Source organism: Panthera leo, chromosome A2 (assembly GCF_018350215.1).
Source record: "Panthera leo isolate Ple1 chromosome A2, P.leo_Ple1_pat1.1, whole genome shotgun sequence".
Classification (NCBI taxonomy): Eukaryota; Metazoa; Chordata; class Mammalia; order Carnivora; family Felidae; genus Panthera; species Panthera leo.
Genome location: NC_056680.1, coordinates 21,841,486 through 21,860,589, shown reverse-complemented (window position 1 = coordinate 21,860,589; position 19,104 = coordinate 21,841,486). Strand labels below are relative to the sequence as shown.

Genomic DNA, 19,104 nt, shown 5'->3' with positions numbered 1-19,104 from the left:
CTTGTGGGCATCTGGGACTGGAACCCAGGACCCTGGTCCAGCTTGCCTTCCCCAGAGTCGTGAGGCCTGCCTGGGCACTGGCCAGAAGGAGCATTTCTGCAGTGCACGGTCCTTTGCTCTCCACCTCTTTCTCCTTCTCCTTGTGGCACTTAAAGTTGCAAGTGGCTAAGCCTGGTGTCTTCAGTGAAGCCATAATTCTACAACTGAAAATAAACCCCAGGAGGTCAAGAATGTCCACCCTGACACCAGCCTGAGTTCTTTGTGACAACAGAAGCCACCACCTCATAACCCATTCCACCACACAGACCTGCATCCCCTCCTGCTTGACCCCTCTGTCCGAAAGACCCTCTGGGCACAGTCACAATGTGCCTTTATTACTCATGTTGTTGTGCACACTAGACTGTAAACTCCTTGAAGGCAAGAACCATGAAAACATTTTTTTCCATGAATTCTCAACTGGCACCTTCTACAGGTTCAGCTGCATTCTAGACAAGCACAGTCCAGTCAGGCAGATGTCACTAGGAGCTGGGGCCAATACAGAATGGGTGATGGTAGGCAGGCAGGCAAGGGCCCGGGATGACTGTGGCTCTGGCCCCAGTCAGTGGGCTCTGGTGAGCTGGGTCAGGGAGCATCAGGGAAGTAGCCCTGGATGCCAGTAGCTTCAGGGACCAGCTGGAGATGGAGAACAAATGGATGGATGGCCCTTCCTGGTCCCTAGGGGCCTCCACTGTGATCTGGGGCTTCTATGTGGGTGAGGGACCCAGAGTGGGATTGGAGGGAAGGTGCTATTGCCTTCACCCCTGGCTTACTCTCTGGAGTTATCTTTCTCTTCCAAATGCAAGTATTCTTAGGACTCAGCTCAACTCCCTCCAAATGCCCAGTGTCCTCACATGGCTGGACCTTTGCATTCTTCTGTGGGCAGCAGCACACTGTCCGAGGAGGAGCTGACCATCACAACTACCAACTCTAAGATGGACTGAAACACCAAGGTGAAACTCCCCATCAAACAGCTGTGTGCAGTGGTTGTGTTGGAACTAACGAACCGTTTTAATGGCTCAACAATTAGCTTCACAAAGAGAGACAACCAGGGGACAGACCGCATGGAGAAAAGACAATTGGTAGGAAAGCCACAGAGGAATAATAAAGCTGCAAGGGAGAACACTGCCGCCAGTGTACAATTCTAGATCAATGGGGGGATTCGGGAAGATGGAATTTTCTTACTTGGGTGACTGGGGGGAAAATGGCAGAATGGCCAAGTCTCAAGACACTCATGCTCTGCTCAGAAATCTTTACATCTTGGGCAAAAGGGAAGAAAGACAGCTCAGAAAAAAAGGATCCTGGTGCCCATGACTGTGCCTGCCATTTACATGCAGGTCTGTGGAGTTGCCCAGGAACATGAGAGAAGGACGGATTCACGGAAACCACTGTTCTCCTCTGCGCCAGGAGGCATCAACTGGCCTCTTTTTTGCTCCTTAAAAACACTTCTTTCTGCATCAAAGTCTGTATTTCCCTCCTTCCTTGGAAACTCTGCCCCAGAGCCATCCAGCAGGCCTACCACACCGCCTCACTTTCTCTCCTTCATAAGGTGGGTGCTCTGTGAGGTCACCTTCTCTGCTCACCTGTTGCGTGGCTGTTCCCCGCCCAAGAGAGCGTAAGCTCCACATGGAGCCTGTTCATCCAATGGCCCCAGGACCAGGAACAGTGGCTGCCACCTGTAGGTGCTCAAGAAATATTTGCTGAAGCAGTTGAATTAACTAATGAAAGTACATGGCCTGAGGAAGCTGGGCTCTAGCTTCTTGTCTGGAGTATCAGGAAACCAAGAGCATTCCAGTGACTTTGTCCCCATCCTCAAGTAAGACTGAGACAGCTGCCTTCTAGACCAGCTAGATTATTTCAAATGCTTTCAAGTGACACAACACACAGCCTAAAGCTGTTCTCTAAGTTTGGTTACTAATATGAACCAGACTGCATACTCGGAAGTGAGGGCCTTTCTGTCCATGGGAATCCCATTTCTTCTGCCTTTAAACATGCATGTGTGTGAGCACACACACACACACACGTGCGTGCAGGGGACTGCTCCCTCCCTCACACCCTCCTTAGTCACACAGACTGTGCTTGATGGCCTGGTGGGTTCTGTCGCTGAACTTAATTCCCGTTCCTTTGACTTCAAAGATTCTACCTTCCATCTTTCCTTTTTTACACCATCTAAGAAAAGCAGCAGCTCCCTGAAGAATGGATTCAAACATCATCATTTCTGACTGAAGCTCTTACAAAGGTGCCTGGGACTTCAGCCGTCTCTGCTGGTGACCCGGCTGTGCAAGCAGGACGCAAGGCCACTTCTCAGTCCAGGGGCAGGTGAGGCACCACCTTCTGTCTACCTGCCAGGTTGTGGAGGGTGGGGGCAGGGAGACTGGGCTGAGAAGAAAGAAATTCCAGCTGCTTGGTATAGCCTTGGCACACGGCCCTTGTCCCACCTCAAGGGTGAAGGACAGACACCACCCCGGGCCCCACCCATCCCTCCCTCTCTCTTCCCTCACTAGCTCATGATTTCAACACCAACAGGATGGCCCTGGGACTTTTACAATCCTCAGAGAGAAGGGAACAAAGCCTTTGGGCAGAGCTACAAGCAGCCCCCTGTCATCGCCGCAACAGGTGCAGTGGCCAAGGGGTTTTACAGAAGCCTGCTTGATGGTTCTCTGGGTTTGAATTCACATCTCAGAACATCTCCCATTGAATTCTTGCATATGTTTGTGTCTTCCAAACTGTGTATAACTTTTAAAATTTGCACATCCACAATACCATTTTAAAATTTGAAAGAAAAAAGTTGATGTCCACGAGAAGTATTTAAGGTTCTCTGGTTTCACCAGTAAAAGACAAGTTTTGTGGTGCCAAAAACAAACCAAGAAGAAACCACACTGGGCTTGGGGTATATTTCCTCCAAAGTGTTTACCACTTCTATACATGCTGGGAGAGAGCAAGCAGGAGGCATTAGAGTCACTTAATCCCACCTACACTATAGCCTTTTTGTTTTGGGCCTTCCCCGTAATTAGGAAGGTGCCCTTCTGCTAAAATGCAAGTAACTTCCCTCCTCCTATGACTTTGTTAGTTCAATTTCCTCAAGCTCTTGAGAATCGAAGGTGATACTACATAAATTGTGTCTCTCTGCTCCTCAAAACCCTCAAATGGCTCCCCATCTAGTTGAGAATAAAATCCAAGGCCCTTTGGGAGCCTGTGCTGTCTAGTCTCCCCTTGCTGTGTCTCAGCCCCTTCCACTCTCCCCGGTTCAGCCTTTCCACTCTACCTGAAGGTACCTCCTCGTGATCCTCCCAAGACAGCACTTGCACACCCCTCTCCTCAGAGCCTTGGTACGTGCTGTCCCTTCTGTCCCAAATACTGTTTCCTGGATATCTGTAAGGATATCTGTAAAGTTTGCTTCCTCACCCCATTCAATCCCTGCTCACATATCACTTCATCACAGAAGCCTCTCCTGGCCACCAAAACCTGCAGTAGTATCCTTACCCCCTTCTTTCATCTCCCTGGCCAGAATGTAAGCACCATCTAGGGAGGGGTTGGGGTGGGGGTGTCTATCGTCTGTCTCTTCCCACCAGAACATAGCTCCACAAGAACGGGAGCCCTGCCTGTTTGGTTCGCTGCTGCTCCTCGGTGCCCAAATGAGTCCCTGCCTGTCACACAGTAGGCATGCACTCAGTCCTACTGAACTGCTGAATGAGAACAAGGACACCGTAGTGTAGAGAGGTATCACATGTTCCCGGAAAGGCAGGGAAAGAAAAGGCGGGGAGGACAAGGTCCTGTCACCCGGTTTTGCCAAAAGTTGATGACAAAATATGCTGAGCGACAAGGGATTTAACCAGCATCCCAGGGTACACCTGATATGCAGATACCATACATGAACACCAGCACTAGGTCAACTGGTTACTGCCTTCAGTCAGTGAGCTTTGCCTGAATGCCTGAGAAGAGTGGAGTTCTTTCTATGCTTAGTGCAGTTCCCAGGAAAGAGGAAACATCACTCCTGCCTTCGGTAGTTTCTAAGTTGAGAATTAGAAAGCGACAAGGTCAACGGTCAGCAGACACACACTCAGGGTTTGTGAAGTTGGTAATAAAGGGGATGGTAGGACACGATGTTGGGTTCAAGGAAAGATCTAGAGAGAGTATCCCAGGTGGACAGAATGAGAGGAGGAAATGCACAAAGAGGAACTTGTTCTGTGTGTGGGAGAGGGAGGCAAGCGTCGAGAGCGAGGTGCCACCCGGAGTGGTGGGGGCCAGGGATGTGGGAAATGAGTTGTTTACACTGTGGGCTCAAAAGCCAGAATACAGTGCCTTCTCCAGGTGCTGGTCTCTACCTACAAATGTTTACTGAGGCCTATGTGTAAGAGAAGCACGTGGAGCACGAGGCAGTAGAGCCTTACATCCCCCACCATGGCAAAGAACAGCTCACAAAGCCAACACTTCCTGGATGCTCACCTGCACCCTGACACCCTCTATGTGCCCCACACCTGAATCAGTGCATTTTAATCCTCTCACTACCAGGGGGTGGGTACTGTTATTTCCCACATGCAGAAATTCAGGCTCCAGGCAGGTACCTGACCCAAGGCCCTCTAGCTAGAAGTGATGAGGTCAGGATTTAGCTCAAGCACTTTGGTCCAGAGCCTACACCCCTCACTAATAACCTACCACACCTCCAGACAATAGGGATTATCGCTGAAGACCACAGGGATTTGAGAAACCAAAAATCAGGACTCTCATGCTGCCAAGAGATTTGAGCTGCTTCGGAGTCACAGAGATAGTCTGAGAGATGGCATTCAGATGCCACGGTAATAGGATTTCTGAGATCTTTCATGGGCATGAAGAAACAAAGATCTGAAGTTAGGACTGCCCTGGGAAGCCTGGGCCAGGTCTTGAACACACAAACAAGTGATGACCCTGAGTGCAGAACAGCCCAGCACAGTGTGCTGAGTGAGCACCTGGTAGGAGAGAACCTATCTCAGCCAGGCAGCCAGAGAAGGCCCCCTGTGATGCAAATGAAGAGTTTGGACAAGAAGAAGTGGATGAAGACAGGGAAGAACAACTCAGGGAGCTGGAACAGTGTGTGAGGATGCTCTGAAGTGGGAAGGAGGTCAACTCAGGCTAGTGTGGCCCAGCAATCATGAACAAGGGGGCGGTGGTCAGGCAGCCAAACCCAGAAGAGCTGGCTGGATTCATCCAGGGCTGGGAACTTCCCGGGAAGGGACAAACAGGAAGGGCATTTAGGACAATGATTTGAAATGTCTGGATCTGAGCCAAGGAAGAAAGCGAAGTTCTGCAAAGATTAGGGAGGATGGAGAACAGGTCCCAGGGCACTGCTGGGCAGGCAAGCTGGGAGGAGGGGCAAGGTAGGTGCCGAGGGAGAGGCTTAGGGGCTGGAACTTACCTGTGACTACAGACCCAAGGTACAGGGGGGTGGGGGAGGGGGTGACCAACTAAGGGGAGAAGAAGAAGTTCCCTGGAAATGAGAGACCAGAGTGGGCTGAATGGGCATCCATATAATTTAGTCCAGACTGACAGAAAGGAAAATGAGAAGCTGGCTGCCAGGGTCATCAGTGAACCAGGGGACTCTCTGGACAGTGGGCAGGTCAAAATGACTGTGAGTCAGGGGAAGGGCACTTGACTCAAGTGACCCAGTAAGGACGAGACCGACCTTGACCCACACACACATCTGTCCTGCCTCCACTGCCCTGCTCTGTCTCTGCCACCTCACAGCTGTGCTGCAGCCAAAATGCTGCAGGAACAGTACGCATTTAGGACAACTTCATCTCACAGAATGCACACACTCAATTTGTCCCCCCAGGTGAAAGGCACATGCAACCAAGCCAGCTCCTCCTGCAGCACCTGTAAATGCCCATGTTTGTTGACGCTGAGAAAGGCGCATGGATGGTCTTTCCCCAACTCCCACCCATCGTCCCTAAAGTATCATCCCTCCTTCGGTAATCTTTTTGCTTCTAAATTATGCTAATGAGGACAGAGCCTCATAAACGACATTAATAATGAAATACAAGACATGGAGTTCGTTTGATAAAATATTCATTAAAGGTGTAATTAAATTGAAAAAAAAAAAGACACTGATTTCGGCGTGAGGGAAAACCCTACAGATCTGTAGGACTGAAGAATCACACATCTGTCACCATTCAGAAGCTTCGGTAATTCTAGCAGTGACACCATGCAAAATGGAAATGTACATGAAGTGGCTGAGAAATGAAAGATGCTCTCCAAAAACTGTGAACACGACAAAATATTAATCAAGATCTTTTCTGTCATTCTCTACTAGAAGAGATATTCCCACATCAACAAAGGATATCAGAATTTGTTTTAGTTTTTTATATATAGTATGTACATCTAACTGTATCTAGTTACTCAAGTCATAAGTAACTTAAAATTTCCAATTTTACGAATGATTTCTCAGGAGCATTAAATAAGTTTACAGTCAGAAGAAATCTGGTTAAGAATTCAAACCTCAAAAACTAAATGGTAAAAAAAAAAAAAAAAAAAAAAAAAAAAATGCTGGCCAGGCATGTGGCTCTGGTCCTCACATGGGCCTTTTCCTGCTTGTGGGTAAACTGGGGCTCCAGGGGCTGACCTCTGTGTGCCCTCTGGGCGAGAGTTCTCTGACTGCCAAAGAGACAGTGGAACAGGGCTGTTAGTCATCTCCGCAAATTCAAGTTCTTGTCACAACCTCGGTGAAGCCCTTTCTCTGTGCAGAAGGAGCATCTCCCTCCTCTAAACCACCCCCCACCTCATACAGAACTCAAATAAAGCAGAGCTCATCCTTGGCTGCAATTATCGGTGTAACATCTACCCAGCTATTAGGCTACCAGCCCCAGGCTGTAAGCAGGGCGAGGTCTGAGTCATGTTTACGTTCCCAACAGACGGTGCACGGTGCACAGCCAGCACTGATGAATGAGTCAGTGAATGAGTGCTTCTTCCTCTAGTCTTCAGAGTGGCCCCCAGAGGGGGTCCCTTGGAAACATAGGGAGAGCAACCTTTTGAGAGTTGTTAAAGGACAGGCCATGAAGCTCTTGCCCCAGCAAGTCCGGAGTTCTTGTTGACACCCACAATAGAGTGCCTCGATAACAGGAGTCATAAAAATGTGTGTATTCTGTTGCCGAAGAAGGCAGCCTCTTGGTACTTATCCAAAGAATCCACAATTTGCAAACACTATGAAGGTCTTTCAGAATTATTTAATTGTGTAGTGCACCACAGGACCTACTGATTTAAAATTGGTGGAATACACACAGCCATGAAAAAGTGTCACCAGAAACCACGTACCAGCCTTCCCTTCAACCACCCATAAGTTATGAAATTAACAACACTCAGAATACCAAGTTCATTCATTGGTTCCGCTTGCCTACTGGATTTTCTTTTGGCATTAGAGGGCTTTATTGGGACCCGAGGAGCAGCCTTTATTAAACTGACTCCAGACGTGGTAACAATGCCCTTAAAGCTCTGGATCCTAGCCCAGGCCCTAAGTGAAACATCCTCTCAACAAGTGTGGTAAAGATGAGAAGACACAGCATTTGGTGGCCTAATCCATTTCAACTACTTACTTTGTGTCAGTGGATCCAAAATTCACACTACCAGTCTAGTTTTCTCTTCCAAGCCCCAGCCAACTTGTCTAAGTTCCTATGGGTGTCTCCTCTTGGATATTTTCAGGCATCTCAAACTCAGCATGGCCCAGACAGAGTCCATGATCCCTACCTCTTGATTCCCCAAGCTGGCCTTTTCCCCAGGGTTCCCGAACCCAGAAAACAGCCCTACCCATATCCAAGCCAAAATCCTCAGAATACGTCTTTACTTCTCCTCCACTTCTGCCACAAACAGTTTCAAACTCTGTTCAGTTCACTCCCCAGTCGTTCCTCAATCTGTCCCCTTCTGTCCACCCGTGCTATGCCCACCACAGTCCATATAACCTTATTTCTCCCTGAGCAATTCCAGCAGCTGCATGACCAGACTGCCCAGTGCATTCTTGCCCCACCATCAACACATATCCCCCCGATCACCAGGTCAGTCTTTCTGTGACACATGGCACTCCTCTGCTTAAAACCCTTCAGTAGCTCCTCACAGTCCTCAGGACCAAATCAAAGCTCTTGGCCTGGCTTGTAAGGCCCCCCCATGATGTGATCCTATAGTCCTCAACCCCTTGCTCCTGTTTGCCCAGCCACGTGAAGCTCTAGCTGCTTCCCTGAACATGCCATGCCCTGAACAGTCTTCCTACCTCTTCATCTAACGAAAGTCAACTCACCATCCAAGTCTCGTTTACCCACTGCTATCTCAGGAAAGCTCAACCTGACTCCCTAGACCAGTGTAGGTCCCTCAACATATTCCCCTTATACCTGTCTTAATACTTGTCTCTGTATTTGTTTACTGTCTTTCCCAAGTACATCATTAGCTTCGTGAAGTTAAAGACAATGCCCGTCTTATTCTGAACTAAAGGATCTGGGTTCAGGAGTTCAGTTCAGGTGTTCACTTAACTGGCCAGTAACTTTGGGCAAGTTCCTGATCCAGATCTTAATTCTCTCATCCGTAAGATGGAAACATTTAAATATCCGCTTATCTAATCCAAATGGTTTCCAGAAATGACAAGTAAGACAACAGAAGTAAAGACGGTCTAAAATTTTTAAGCTCTTTACAAAAACATGAAGGGTTTATTACTGTTGCTTTTTATAATACTAATAGTCTCTGGTCCTTGTGAATATTTTTTGTTGAGTACAATGACTGGAAAAAAAAACTTAAGTGGATTAAGTTTGCTTTGGTATTTTTTTATGACACCCATTCTTAACACTGGAGACACTGTAGCATGTCACATAAATTGAGTGAGGAATCGCCTCTGAGGCAATCAAGAAAAGCAAAGTAGTGGAAAAGGAGGCTACTGATAAAACCACAGAGTATGACCCTTGGGACGAGGAGCCATCTTGTCCTCCAAGGGGGAAGAAAACTCAGAACAGAGGCCAGGAAAAAGTCAGTGGGAAAACCCTCCTCTCTCTTTCCTCCGCATGAATTCCTCTGGCTAATGCACTGGCCACAGTATTGTTCCTGATCTGCCAGGAACTGAGACCTTTCCCTCATCTCACCAAGGGGTTCACCATGTGACAAGGTAGCTCAGGGGAGTTCACTTTCCAAAGTTTTCCGGAAGAGTGAGCTTTCTGGCCTATTACACACAGATCCTACATGCAGTCTGGGGGTTCCTTTGTTCCCAAACCACAGCTGGAACTACTTAAACCAAATGAGAAAGAGAACAAAGGATCTGGAAAGAAGAGGAAGCTCTCAGAGGCGGGGCCTCTGGGTTAGCACGGGGCCTCTGGGTCAGCGCAAGGACAGGTCTCAGTGACTTTGAATGTTCTCACCTAGGCTCTCCAACCACCTGCCTGTGTAAGCTTGTTTCCTCTTCTGTGGAGCAAGGAGAATATGGCCTGCCAGGCTTCCCTCCCCAGGCAGCTGTCAAGGTCACACAGGAAAGTATAGACGCCCTCTGTGGAAGGTGCCACCCTGCAGGCTAGCCTAGACATCTGCCGTCCTCGCCTGGGCGGCCCTCCCCTAAGTGGGGACCTGCTCGAGCAGGCTAAGGCTCAGCCCCCAGACCCACGGGAAACAGAGTTCCCCCAGACAAGGTCTTTGCATGCTCTCCTCCTCGAATCAGGTGTTCAGTTCATGTGACACCAATAAAAGCACATTCAAAGGTAGAATCACAAAGCAGGCTTTGATAATGCTGTGATGAAAATAGGTCAACCTGCTTTAAGATTCAAACCTGGCCTTATCCCGGAGTCTGATTTTTTTTTTTTAAGTCAAATCCTTTTTTTTTTTTTTTTTTTTAAGACAATGACAACTCTTCTGGCATTAGGACCGTAAGTGGGCCAGCCACATCTGCTAAGAAGCAAATCTATGCTCCACACTGTTGATGCATGCCCCAGCCTGACTCCCAGAACCCTGGCTCCCCAAGTGCAAATCCGCCTCAGACGGCAGACGACAGGCTCGGGAGGGACGCCACCCCAAAGGCTCTCTGGGCAGGCAGAAAGCCGTGCTCGGCATTGTCAGCCCTGTGTGTCACCTTCCCGGCTCTGTTAATTAAGCTTTGTTGATGAGGCAAGCATGTCAGCAGCAGCCTAGGTGTGAAGAGACAAAGGCGCGTGAAGATGACAATTCTGACCCACATTAAAAATGAATTAGGCAGCTTAAATTGACACATCCCCTTCTTTTTCTTCTGTGTTTTTTCCTCTGTGTGTGTGTTTTGTTTTTTTTTTTTAAGAAGCGGAAGCATAAAGAAAAGGCATGAATGAAGCTTTTCATTCTTCAGGAGAGCCTCGAGCACAAATACACCTTGGGGATCTTTGCCTATTAAGACATTATATTCTTTCCCCAAGTCCCTCCCACCACACTGGATTTCCAAATCAGAACGAAGAGCCTCTCACCCTGGCGAGCAGAAAGGCAGGCAGGCTTTGTAGACATTATGTTCACCCTTTCATTAAGCAAATACAACAGGACTACAGTTCCAGCAATCCACTGACCAACAAACCTTCCCCTCTGCCAAGAACATCTAAGAAGAGATCGTCTTTGACATTCAAGGAGTTTACAGTTAAGCTGGGGAACAAAACCCATGGTGCAATTTGAACAATGAGAAGGCAATCAGAGATGAGCTCCCTGACAGCTGGGGCCAAGACTTCTTTCTTCCTGCATTCCTGTCCAAGGGCCTGTCCGAGGGTGGCGGACAGATGGAAGAACAGGCAGATGATGGACACAACAAAAGTACTATAAATGCAATCAGATGTTACAGATGGAAACATTCTTTAGTGGTAAAGATTCTGCAGGTTTTGGATAAGAGAAAGAAAATATGAGCATCTGTGAAGAAGCAGGACCATCAATCCAACCACCTCCCCATCCCACCCCAGCACGCATCCCAAAATTTCTTAGAACCTTAGGTGCTACCTTGCATTATAAAAAGCTCCCTGAAGGCAGGATCAGTGTGGATCTGTTCGCAGTCTCCCTCTCAGCACATGGTAGACAATCAGTGAGCTGCTGAATGGATGAGAATGGGGCAGAAAGGGGAGGGTGCATGGGAGGGGCAGCACGGGTTTCCAGATCCCTCTCGGATTGGGACTGGTCGGACTTGGCTTATCACTCTGAAGCACTACACGCCACAGTCGAGGTCTTTCTAGGTGAAGCCAAGACCCTTCACGGTAGAAATCAAATGCTCTCCTTGTGCTTTCCTAAACAGGAAAAAGAGGACTCTGACAAACCATGAAGGAGGCCACTCTTCTGCTTCCATCTCCCCCATGGTGCTGTAACACAGTCTAAGCCAGATGGGCAAATGACCCTGCCGATCCCACTCCCTGGAGCTCCCCAATGGGCTACAACTTGCACACCTACTTAACAGAATGCCAAGGCAGCAGCCAGCGGCGCTACCATCCACCTGGCAGAGCTCCTGATTAGAAACCGTGCAGTCACCAAGCAGAAAGCCCCTGAGGAGAGTCCCAACTGGTGGTATGCAGCCATGGGATTCCTCACACTGCCAAAGACAAGCTTGGACTGGTGCTGGCACCAGCCATTCTCAAGTCAAGGAGGGGGAGATGAGGTTCCCAAGCATGGCCCTCACCCTGCAACAGGTGAGGAAGTACCTTTGGGTCTAGCCATACACCTGTGGATCATGGGACTTAAGAGCCCTTCTGGGAGAAGAGAGCTCAAACTGCATTTGTCAAGTGCTGGGCAGACGGACCCAGCCCTCGGCTGACCAGCAGGATGTGCCAAGGCCTGTCCCTGAGCTGAGGAGGGAGGGACCAGACAGGGAGACTGACATGGAAATGTCTGCTCCCCACAGGGCCAGCCTCAGGATCCTATAGGTGGCCAACTGGCCTAAAAAGTCTACTCTATTGTAGGTCAGCACACATGTGCACTGGTATCCACAACGATGTTTATTTCCTGAACAAATATCACAAATACATGTCCAAGGCCATGTTCCAGGCCAGGTAGCAGGGTGGGGGTAGACAGAAGAACAAGACCCAGACCTGCTTGTCGGGATGCAGTCCCCATCTCGGGATGCACCCAGAGATGGGTGGACCGTGCATGAGATGGGTGAAGGCATGAGAACTTTCCCCAATTGACTTTACAGGATTTGAGTGTTTAAGTTGTCAACATCCATTCATACACCAACCTTCCTCCTAGACCATAAGGTGCATGTCCTTTCAAGGGTAACAGAGACCTCTAACAACTGGAGGGGTAAAAAGTACAGATACAAAATTATGCATGTAATTTCAGTCAGTTCCCAGATGCCGACACCCACTGGAAGGCTCCTAAGGAGTCCACGGACCCCCGGGGCAAGAGCTCTGTCCCAAAGGAAAGCTAGTTGCACTAACTTGCCAGGATATTTGCACCAACAGCACTGGAACAGGAACAGAGTGAGAGACCAGGCGTCCCCAAGCCACAGACTGCAACTTGCTTCTACTGAGTACCAGAGCCTAGGATTCCTGGAGTTCCCTCTTGGCTGCCCCCAGCTGGGGACTCACCCCTGATACTACCCACCTCATACTCTTTTCTCTGGCTGGAATTCTTTCCCTGCAGCCTCCAAGTGCTCAAGCCCTGACCATACTTTCCAAGTCAAGCTCAAATGTCCCTTCTTTAAAAGCCTTGCCTGCCTCGGACACCTAGGTGACTCAGTTGGTTAAGCATCCAACTCTTGATTTCAGCTCAGGTCGTGATCTCAGTCCTTAAGTCTGAGCCCCACAGCCGGCTCTGTGCCGACAGCACAGAGCCTACCTGGGATGCCTTCTCTCTCTTTCGCTCTCTGCCCCTTCCCTGCTTGTACTCTCACTCAAAAATAAACTTAAAAAAAATAAAAATGAAAAAGTAAAAGCCTTGCCTGCCCATCTCCCTACCTCTGGTAAACATGAGGAAGGCCTCCTGCCACTGAGGACCCAGAGCACTTTCTCTACCCTTCTCTTGGCTTCCTGGCCACTTTATAAATTGAACTATAATTTTCCTGTATGCATGTCCCCTCTCTCTTCAGACTCAGATCCTGAAAGCTAGGGGGCTCCCAGATGCAGAATCTTCCACAGGCTGCCCTCACTGGGGACCTCAAACATGAAAGGTTTGCTGGTGAATGAAAGATGGCTCAGTCATACAGCTCCAGAAAGGGAGGGGACGGAATCGCATGCCTGTGAGAGAATGAGGGAAGGGATGCCTATAGAAAGCAGGACCCTTCCCACTGGGCTTGAGAGATAAGACAAGGCAAGAAAAATGTTAGGATATTTAAGGGAAAAGCACAGGAGAACGTATTCCCACCAAGACTCACATGTTAAGTCAAGCATGGGGAGTCTGCACACAACACAGACAGTGATAACCAAGAGGGAGCTCCAGATGTTGACCGACACACAAGTCAGCATAATGTTGTGAGAACAGTCAGAAGGCTCTACTGGAGACAGCTGCTCTGAGACACCCAGAGCTACCCTGAGACAGAGTAGGACCCACAAACCTGGAGACGCAGGCGAAACTAGCCAAGCACTGACTTCTACGCCCAATAGACTTCCTGGCATCTGCACTTCAACTCATTAGCAGGGAGTGGAGGTGAGCAGGTCAGAATCATTAGTAGGGAGTGGAGGTGAGAGGGCCAGAATCATTAGCAGGGAGTGGAGGTGAGCAGACCAGAAGAAAGCAGGCAAGGTCTGGAGGCTCAGCTCTGCTACCGTCCAGCCCTGGGGTCCTGGGCCTGTTTTTCTTCCTGAGCCTTAGTTTCTCCATGTATTTAAAATGAGGATGTTCAATTATAGCAAGGAATCTTCCCAGCCCTGAAGTTCTAGAAGTCCATTAAGTATTTAGCAAGTTCCGACTCTGTCTTGCACCAGACTGGGCCCTGAGCAAGTTACTGAAGAAATGGTAAGACAAGGCTCTTCCTTTTCTTGCTATTGGCAGCTGCTATGGACTGTATGTTTGTGTCCTCCAGAAATTCCAACATTGAAGCCCTGATACCCACTGCGATAGTATTTACAGATGGGCCTTTGGGCGGTGATTAGGTCATGAGGGTGAGGCTCTTGTGAATGGGGTTAGTGCCCTTACAAGAAAATACGAAGAGATGATCTCAATCTCAATCTCAATCTGTCTCTGTCTCTGTCTCTCTCTCTCTCTCCCCCTCCCCCTCCCCCACAAGATGAAACACATCAAGAAGGCATCTGCCTACACAGCAGGATGCAGGCTCTCACTAGACACCCAATCTGCGGGCATCTTGATCTTGAACTTCCCAGCCTCCAGAACTAGGAGAAATAAATGTTGTTTAAGCCACCCTGGCTCTGATATATGTCCTAGCAGCCCGAACTAAGACAGCATTTACTTCAGAAAACAAGGTGATACAAAGATAACTGTTAGATCTGTTAGATGACTGGAATCATGTCGTGTGTGTGTATGATGTGTGTGTATACCTGCCGAGGAAAGGCTCTGAAATATTCCACAAGGTTAATAGTGATTATCTTTGGCCTACTTCTTTAGGGTAATTATTGTTTTCATATTTCTGCTTTTCTATGATTTCCAAATTTTCTACACTGACAGCATATCGCACTTATTTATCTATTTATTGACATAACATAAAGCTACCAGTTCTCAGAAAGGCCTGGGAAGCAGGTGCACCCGCATCAGCCACACATCCACTATAACTGGATTCCATCGTGTTTTGGTGACAAGTTTCCCATGGCTACCAGACTTAACGTTTGCACAAGTTAGAGAAAGCCATTGTGGATGACCAGGGCAACCATTAGTTCTTCTGAACTGCAAAATAGCCCCGAGATAAGCAGAGCAGCAACTGGTAGCTGAACCCCATTTTACAGAGCAGGATACCAGCCTACTTAAGCAAGGTCTCCAGACTAGGCAGCCCGGAGTCCAGACATACTAACTCCCAGTCAGGGCATTTTCCTTTGCCTACTGCCACTTATTTCATTACCTCAACAAATATCAAATGACCACTATGTGCCAATCACTGTGTTGAGTGTTGCAGGGAGGGGACAGGGGTGGGGGAGGTCTTCAGGTCTCAAGGAACTTGGAGACATTGACACATGACTCTTAGAGATGAGCTTCTAATATGTAAGAAAAACAGGCATATCTATTTATTTATCGATTCACTCAAATATTTATTAAGTATCTGCTATGTGTCAAGCCTTGTGCTAGGCACTGGGGAATAAATGCTGAGCAAAATAGAAACGTCCTCTGCCTTCACAGCTCTTGGTGCCAAAAAGAGCCAAGTGAGGCTCCAAGGATGCTTTAGCACAAAGCTGTCCCTGCACCTAGAATTCAAAATTCACACTCTACAGATGGTGAATGTCCCTTTCTTCAGACAGGGAAAATAGGATTAATTCAACAGCACGTTTATTGATTCAGCCAACCACCAGTGCCTACTGTGCAGAGAGCAAGGAGCTCCAAGGAGCTGACCAAGTGTCTACAAGCACTTTCTCTATTCACTGTTCCAGGAGATGCTCCTAATAACTAACAAGGGCTGAGCCCTGATGGAGCAACACTCACCATCAGTGCAACAGGAGTATCCAAATGAAATCAAATACATCACAATCATTGCAAAAGGGAAAAGCAAGGGAACACTTTGTTTTCACCTTGACAACTTCATGGGTCTCCCTCAAGACATCAGGTGTTCTTCCACAATCCCCTTAAAAAAGAGCAGCAGACATAATCTCCAGTTTTAGAGAATGACACATCTGGATGGCCCCAAATTACTCCTTCTGTAGAAAAGATGCACAAGTCAGAGAAAGCCATTGTGGATGGCCAGGTGTAGTGCAACACCACGAGGGCAGGAAGAGATGTAGGGTGGGGTGGGGGGAGGGTCTTTGTACTCGCTGGAGCCCATTTTTGATAAAAACATAGACGGCATGCCCACCTGTCCACACGACCACAGTGATGCCCCTCCATCTTTTCACAAGTCTCTCCTGGGTGCCTCTGGCCCTGAGCTGCCTCCTCGATTCCAAGACGTCCTAGCACAGCATCTGGGGCCTGAATGGCAATGCCTTGACCTCATGTCCTTGCAACAGAAGTGCCTTGTCTGTGTCTGCACCAGACAGGAAATGGTCCGGAGCCAAAAGACCAGACCCCATAGGTCAAAACCACATGCCCTTTCCACCCGGATTCTCAAAGCCCTGCATGCTGTCACCCTAAGTTCAGGGCAACCTTGGTTTCCCTGAAGGGTGTCTTTTAAAGATCACTAGGTAAATACACAGTTGTGTTTTTTTTAAATTTCTGTGCTAAGTTAACCAGAGGAAATAAATTCCTCCATGAATCTTTGCAGGAGACAAAATAACCACTTCCGAAACCTCAGAAAGGATGTCATTTCCCAAATAAGGTTTTTTGGTTTGGATGTCATGTATCAGGCATCCTTAACTGGGGTGCCCTATAATAACAAGGTCTTTTAAGTAAAAGAAACCAAAAAAGGAAACTACTTAGGAAGATGCTTCAAAATTAAATAAGAAAAGAGAAATGTGATTATGATTAACTGAAGTTCAAGTTGTGATTTACTGTTTTTAACATGATTGCTTGGTCCATCTGTTGGATTCCAGAATGCCTCAGAATGTCTTTTCTGGTTATTTTACATTCATTGAAGGAGGCTGCCAATGTCAGCTTTCGCTTACTGTCGAGAGTAAAAATATTAGGACAGTCTTCTAAATTTTGGTTTGGAAAACCAGCCTTATCCACCAAAAGTCCCCTGGCTCAGAGGGTAGCGCTGAGCACAAGAAGACCCCAAGTCCAGAGCCGAGGCTAACTCTGGCTCCTCCCTCCCCCTGCCTTCACACTCAGTCTGCTTCTCAGGCCTGGTGACAGGTGTCAGATGCGCCCTTTCCCTCTCCATCCTCCCTTTACCTGCCCTCACCTGGGCCATTAATATCCCTTTCTCAAAGCTATGCAAACAGCTTCCCAATTACTACTTCTCCTCTGCTCCGGCTCTCCCTCACTCCAGCTGGACGTGTCCTAAAGCACAGCTCAGACTGCTATCACATCACCCCCTGCAGGCTATGTAATTTGCAGAGCCCAGTGCAAAAATGAAAATGCATGGCTCTTTGTTTGAAAAGCACTAAGGATTTCAAGACTACAGCAGAACATCAGCAAAGCGTGGGGCCTGATGCAGCTGCGTAGGTCACATGCCCCTGAAACCTACCCTGGAGAGCTAGTGTCTCAAGAATCACGACCAAACTTGTGAATCGGGCATTCAGGGCCCTCTACTGCCTGGCTCCACCTTATCTCCTCCTGGTGAACCTCCAGCTCCAGAAACACAGAGCTGGTCATTTCATGGAGTCATCTTTCACCATCCCACCTCTATGCCTTTGAGTATGCTCTTCCCCATCAGGAATGAGAATGGACAATCCCCTCCCCCATGCCCTCGCCAGACCCCATACAGACTTCTACCTGGGCATCTGTGACTCTTTGTGATATTCTCCCACTACTAGAGCAAAGATCGATGATTGGTCTTTGAATGCCCAGTGTCAAGCACAGAGCCTGGTGTAAAGTGAGCCCCAAGAATGAATGGGTTATCTCTCTCTCCCTTACCTCTCCTTCTGGGCCACCCCCTCTTGCTCCTTGCAGCCCATGCCTACAAAGCCACACCCCACGTTCAAGGCTCGGCTCAGACACCATCGCCCCATCAGCTCTCCTGTGTTCTTCCGGCTAGATGGGGTCCTGCTCCATTCTGTGCTCCCCAGGGCTTCCTCTCCTCCCTAACAGCCTCACCTGTATTCTACCTTCTACCACATGCTATCTGAACACTTGACCGACTGCCCACATCGGCTGGGCTGCAGACACCCCAAGAAAGGGACTTTTCCTTGTTCTTTTCCAACTTCTCAGAACTTCTAAGTGTCTGAGATTACTATGGCAGATTCTCCATGAGTAATTTTTTACTGAATAACAAAAACAGATTAAATAACATTTCCCTCTGCCATGCCCCCATCTTCAAAATAGATCTCCTCAAAACATTTCAAGGTTCAGCATAAGTAAAATTCAAGGTTTATAAAAGTCTTAAAGATAGGATCACCTTACTATGTTTAAAAATGTGCTTTAGAACCAATAGAAAGCAGCTGCATTTCCTCAGAAGTAAAAGGAAGAACGGGGAGAAGGGTTGCATCCATGGGGGATTCGATCTACTGGGCACTGCACAAGCTTCTGTGTCTGCATTGCCTCAGACCTCCCGCCACTGGGGTAGCCACTGCTGTGGCCGCCCACTCCCCCCACTCCCACCCCAACTCTCCTGGTGGGAACCTCCTTCTCTATGGGGAGCCTCTTCCTCCTGTGGTTTGGGGACCAGGGGCTCCATCCTCTGGCCACTGCAGGGCCAGGAAACTCTGTGCCCCTGGCCACGGTGAAAAGGACAGGAACAGACAGTGCTCCAAGCCAAGAACTCAGAGACCACCAGGGGAGTTCTCTAATTTTTCTAGTGGAAAAAAAAATGCCCTTTTGGCTGTGTTGCCAGGTTGGTAAGATATGAATTGGAGGCTACCAATGGCCATCTTGCCATCACAGGAGAAGAGAAAGCCAAGCAGAGACTAACACTGCTGAGAGATAAAGAGACAGCCCCTCACCGACACCATCCACCAGAGCTGGGATCCAGCCGCACGCCTGGCTTTCTGGCTACATGAGCTTGCAACCCCTCCATTCTGCATACTTTGAACTGGGTTTCTGTCACTTGCAACTGAGGGAGTCTCAATGGAGTCCAAGTCCACAAGAAGGTACGCATCAATCCCATCTTACAGAGGCAGAGGCTGAGCCTCAGGTCCGGTAAAGCACACAGGCCGCACAGCCAGGAAATGGTGGGCCCTCTGATGTCTGTGTCCCACCATTCTGAGACCGGGGTTACCAAGTAGAGACCGTGCAGCTCTGAGAGCCCCACGGCAAGAGGAAGCAGAGGAACTGGCCGTAAGAACTACACTGGCCACATGAGTTGAAGTAACGTGCCCTGAAAAAGATCCCCCACACACAGGCAAACAGTGCGTCTGTCAGTTCTACTGACTGAATCACATGAAGAAGCGTGAACACTGAATGGAAGACAGACTTTCCTCCTTCACTGGTGATACAAGTACATTCCCATCGGCTTGT

General features: G+C 48.5%; 1 protein-coding gene and 1 long non-coding RNA gene across 3 annotated transcripts in view; one reads left to right on the top strand and one right to left on the bottom strand.

Annotated features, from left to right (window-relative positions):
• CACNA1D (calcium voltage-gated channel subunit alpha1 D) overlaps positions 1–19,104 on the bottom strand; it is a 301,531-nt gene that overhangs the window by 199,712 nt on the left and 82,715 nt on the right. The window lies entirely within an intron of this gene.
• Positions 1,628–2,781, top strand: LOC122214459. 2 transcript variants are annotated; one of them, XR_006199873.1, is made up of 3 exons: positions 1,628–1,852; positions 2,211–2,355; positions 2,563–2,781. It is a non-coding gene; the product is annotated as an uncharacterized LOC122214459 (long non-coding RNA). The 2 variants fall into 2 exon arrangements; XR_006199872.1 differs by having other exon boundaries at positions 2,173–2,355.